The sequence below is a fragment of the Macrosteles quadrilineatus genome, unplaced genomic scaffold (genome assembly GCF_028750875.1).
Source record: "Macrosteles quadrilineatus isolate MER2022 unplaced genomic scaffold, UCM_ALF_1.0 Scaffold_4__1_contigs__length_99947679, whole genome shotgun sequence".
NCBI lineage: Eukaryota > Metazoa > Arthropoda > Insecta > Hemiptera > Cicadellidae > Macrosteles > Macrosteles quadrilineatus.
The window spans coordinates 49,458,603-49,464,639 of NW_026542597.1; positions in this window are offsets into that span (position 1 = coordinate 49,458,603).

Sequence of the window (6,037 nt, forward strand, 5' to 3'; positions counted from 1 at the left end):
TGCATACGTCAAATGGTGGTATACATTCTTAAATGTTTTATTTATCAAGTTATTTATCTGCAATAAATGTTATTGACACAAATATATGTTCTTTCATTGAATTTATACAACAAGAAGAGTGGTATGCAATTTGGGGGACTAAGAATGGATTTATAGCAAAGAGGACATTTCATACCAATATTGCTGTATGTTTTATGTCAGTTTTAGCATAAAAAGAACTTAGGTAAAAAAACATCGTACCAAAGTGTGCTGATGCATAACACTGATACTTTCATTAACACCAACTTTTCAACGATGCAGCATCTGGGACGGTGGCGCCGTGCTGTAATCCAGCTATTAGAAGGTCACAAATTGTGGATACAGGCATGCAATGTGGATACACCCTGGTGTGGATAAACACCTACAATAGTGAGTACTATGACTATCCGCAGTACTATCCTGACAATTGGACCAATTCGTAAACTACAAGGCAAAAATGTGGTTTGAATTCCACTATAAACTGTAGGTCTCTCAGTTGCCATTGGCTGTATGGGCTATTAATTGACAGCTGTGTCTAAGGAACATGATGCCTTAGTCAATAACAAGGCTACAAGATCGCGCCACTCATCCTACACTCATCTCCATTCATACTTGGCTTAAAGTACCTACATTTGTATGGTCGCCATTTCAGAATAAAGTATTAAACTATCTTATAATATGTCTTTATAAATTTCTAGCTGCTTTACCCGTGCTGCGCGACAGAAAGAAACAAAAAGTACACAGTGTGTTATTTCAGTGATTTAAAACCTTGTTTTACCAAATAAAACAATCTAATCATAATCAATAACTCGTCCCCTAGTTATTTAACCAAACACAAACAGTAAAGCACAAATCATGAAATTAACCCTAAAATAATTGAATCAAAATTTCGTCGACACTAGCGCTTAGTGTCACTAACAAGAAGTAGACAAAGACATATGAAAACCAAATTAAAATTTTACAATGGGATAAGAAGTCTACTTGTGTTGGTTAGTCTATAATTCTGATACACAATATACTCTAGATAATTACACAGGATTGAGATGGTGTGAATTTACTATATAAAGATTTTGTGAATATTCTGTAATCTGTACTATACAGTTATCTTGAATATTGGTGGAAAAAAATTAATATTCTTGCTCACATTGAATAATTGTGTTTAAATAACAATCAATGTTTCTTTTTTGTTGTTTAAAAAAATCTAATCATCTGTAGCCTGCAATGTTTTATTTTTAACCTGCAGAAGTAAACAAACATCAAACTACTACCTTTACAAATTTAAACCACAAAAATGGTGGATTGTGACATCGGTGAGGTGTTTAAAGGGTTCTTGACAACTCGAATGTACCACTTTAACTTCATGTTTAAAATTCTAGCGCTTTGCATTAACTTCTACTGCTTGGATACGTTCACGCTTGGAGTGGAGGGAAGGATGCTGCCTGTGTATAGTGCTCATGCCACGGCCATCTTCTACTTCACTATTCCCACCTACAACGTCATTCTGTCAGGCATCTGCGTGCTTTTCATCATCAACCAAATACCTTCCAAGCTGATACAGCAAGTATACTTGTTGACTGGAATATGCATGTACATCATATCTGGCACCATGGGAATAGTGAACACGAGAGACAATGACTTTCTACCAGAAATGTTTGTCATGAGTTGTCTACTGTTGGCTGTCGCTGCTGCGATGACGTTTGATTATATCATTCTTCGTGATTATTTTGTCCCCCATCGAAAACGACCACCGAGGCGATTTGAAGAAGAGGAGGAAGATTCTGATGAGGAATAATTGGAGGTGATCACAGGGGTTCGCTTGTGTTTATTGACTTTGTGAATATATTTGTATTCATTAGAGATTACTGGTATAGTATTTTAATACATATTACGAATAAAAATTTTTGAACCTTTTGTTGAATGGCTTGATTTTATTTAAGGCAGATATGATTTCACTCTGGATACCTACCTAAATGGTACCTTAGGGTACACCTGATAAAACATTTGAATTATTAAACCAAAGTGGGCTTATTCCTAAAGCTAAAAGGGTTAATAGTTTGTGCAAATTTCTGAAGAGGGAAATCACAATATTGTAGTTGTTAATATTGTAAAAGCTAAATATTATAAAGACTACTATTCAGATATATTTATTCTACTTAAAGTTGAAGCCTACAATTAAACTGATAACTGATGTGACTTAGTTACATAATATAGTTTAAAGTGACAGTGTAAAGTGCGGTTGTGTTGTGGTTCTACTACATTCAACTAACATTATGTGATAGTACATCTCATTACTACTAACATTACAACTAATTCTACCATTATCTATGTGGAAACATTTGTTTTTATTTTGGCCTGTAAGTTATGTTCTTAAAAACAGTTTTGCTATTTAGTGTCACAATTTTAATGGTGAGTTTTGTTTACTAAATGATTGTATGGTTATTGTTTACCATATTATATATTAGTTATTTTTTAACGGTGTTCTTGATGTTGTAGTTCACCCCTGTAAGGCAAACAAATGCCTAGGGAACCTTAGGTACTAATTAAAGCTCTTGAAATTGGGACAACCCAAAAACATTCTAAATCTATAAGAGAAGAAGTATGTATGTATTTACGTTATGGACTCTGAAATCACTCCTCAAATTGCAATAAAACTTTCAGGCTTTATTAAGAACTATTTAAGTTTTGTGTGAAGTTTGGTGCAGATCCGTCAAAAGCGTTTAACAGCCCTTAAGAATCTTAACAGCTGTTTCAACTAAACAATTTGATTCTGTGGTGATCAATAGCATTAACAAGTTACAAGGTTTACCAACAGGGTGCAGCACTTCAAATTTAACTGATTTATAGTTCTTACCATCTTACCAACTTTATTTACAAGAAATAAATCATTTGTTTCCTTCCAAAAACATTTTTATACAGTAAATCACATAATTAATCAATCCTGTCCAATGAAACATCTGATCTTAGCCAGTAACAAAGCTACACAGACCATCTCACCAAGGCCCTACTAGAAAAAGCACTCTATTCTACACTCATTTTGGGTTAAAATTCGCATACCTAGGTGGTGTTCTTACCTATATTTATAATAAATAATGATAATGGAAATAATGATAATGAAGGATGCAACTGAACTTATTTTAAACCAAATGTGAATTAATGATGAGTGTGGTATGGGTGAAATGGTGAAATGGCTCTTGTTGTTTTGTTACTAACCTACAACCGGCTAGTCTAAGACAATATTTGTGCTCTGTAAATATTTGTTATAAAATTTTATTGGTAGTATGAAAACTACCCAACATAAAATGGTCTTTGTTAATGCTTCTCTAGGAATTCGGAGGAAATGTTTCTGGGGACAAACAGGACTCTGTTCAATCTCAACTTTTTGTTGACAAAACATCTTTAATAAAATTAGTCTCCCATGAAGTTGATCATATTCTGCTGATTTCTGCTCCTGCGGGATTTGGAAAAACAACAAATATGGACATGATGAGGCGTTTCTACGAGATACAAGTGGATGAAGATGGTGGTTTTGTTGCGAGAAATAATACAAAATACTTTAAAATATTTGCTAGCTTATACTTAAAAAATAGGATTCCATCGCATTTAGATGTTTATGAAGACAAGAAATTTTTTAATGCATTTTTTGCACAGTATCCTATTATACATGTTGATTTTACACAGCTTGATTTCAAATCCTGGAGCAAATTTAAAGAATCTTTTGTCAAAATCATCAATGAACTTTTCAACTACCATAGCTATTTACTAAGTAGTGTTAAGTTAAGTGATAAAGAGAAGGTTATGTTTAGAAATTACCAATTTAGCGTTATATGTAGGGAGCTGGAACCTGTACAGCTAAAAGAAAGTATGACGTTTTTAACTTCAATGTTGTACAAATATTTTAACCAAAAGGTAATATTGCTGATTGATGAAATAGATTCTATAATCCATGGTCAACTAATGAACATTTGTGACAACACCGAGGAAATAATCACCTTCATTGCTGATCTGGTGAAGCATACGTTAAATTCTAATTTGATTGCAAAAACTGTAATAAATTCTTCCTCAAGATTTTGTAGAGTATTTACTAAAGGTGTTGGCAAGATAAGCCATTTTATTCACTCTGAAAAACATTCTTTTAATAAATTTTATGGATTTACAGAGGCTGATGTGATAAATTTAGCTGAAATATTTGGGCTAAAAAATAATTTGACCACCATTCAAGTTTGGTACAACGGCTATAAAATTCCCAAAAGTGATCTTAAAATGTATAGCTTTAATTCCATATCAAATGTTATGTTTAGGAAAGACATAGACATATACTCCAAAAAAGGTAAATATCCTAAAAAGCTGGAGAAATTATTTCTCAACAAAGGAATTAGGAGGAAAGTAAAAGCTTTGGTTAAAAATTGTGCTATAAATGTTGCAGCTGTAAAAGAAATAACAATAAAAGATATTTTAAGACTGAAGGAAATATTCAATCAAGATTCATACACTGATCTGTGTTCTAGAGATGAATCACTGATATTCGATTATATGTTGAACCTAGGATATTTAACTGTAGTTGATTTAATTGAGAATTGCTCTATGATGACTTTAAGAATTCCGAATATGGAATCAAAATCTGAGTTATTAGATTTGGTTTATTCCATGCCATATTTTAAAACTAAATTGAACTTAACAGACGAGGAAATTCTCACAGTAAATGAAACTTTTCTCGACTCCAAAATGTCAAAGTTTTTAGATGAACCAGTTCTTACATCCTCCCATTATATATAATTTTCATATAAAACTAAATATTAGTACCGGTTACTGGTATCTAAGTTCATATTTTAACAAATATATTTATATAAGTTTGCCTATTTTTGATTTTAGTAGTAGAGCCAATGGTTGTAGCTATGATTAACAATTATTTACAATTAGATAGATGCTTATAGTAAATGTATTGAATCTATTTCGACCAGTCAAACTGGTGAATGGTTATTAACAGGCCCAACTTAACACGTTCAGTTTTCTATTTTATTCCATCTTAAAATAAAATCCATAAAATGTTGCATTACAATAAAGGTGTCCAACTAAATGTACTCGTATGTAAAATCTCTAAATAAATAATGATCGACTATATTCAGGCTTTCAATCCACACCTATACCTCAATTGAAAAATTTGTCTTTTGAGATATGTTATTGGAAATTTTTTCAGTAAAAACTGAATTATACTGTAGTTGGAAACATTTTAATATCATCGTAGTAGCCTGGTACGAGTTGAGTAAGTACCGTAATGTGTCCTCCTACTACCTCACAACTTAAAAAAAGTAATTAATACCACAGAAAATTCCATTATAACTTTGATGCAAATTGTAGTTTACATTTGAGGAAGTGCCTTCATTTTTAACAATGCAATATCACAACACCATTGCAGCACACAATGCGTTTTGTTTATGTAAGGCAGTTCGGTTGGAAAATCATTTCAACTGTACTCTGAATCATTCTACCTATACAGGGTGATTTGTACTCAGTGTGACAAAATTTTTTTGATGTAAGTACAAAGTAAATGAAGTGTGATGATGCATATCAAATGTTCCAAGTCTCAAAATTAGCGTCCCAAAAAATTATTTTATGTTTTTCAAAAATAACCATGCTTTTAAACTTAATACAGCGATTTCTCAATTACCTGTATATGGATTTGAGTAGATAATGTCATTTTCGTGTTCTACATTAAATTTTGAACAAGAATAATGGAAAATGACGGAGGATCAGTTGTAAAAACTCCATTGTAAATAGATTCAAAGATAAAAATTAAGATATTTGATAAAAATTGTAAAAACAATGGTCTCTTGCATTTTTCACACCCTGTATACAAGAAAGTGTCGGAATATGTTAAAAACTGCGCCATTTTATAAGCTTTCCAACCATATGCTACACTATTGAGGTTTAGATATTTTATTGTTTGTTTTAGTGGTTTGAATACCAGAAAACAGGGAACTTTTTTACTGTTTTTACTGTTCAAGCTGAATCAAAAATACAA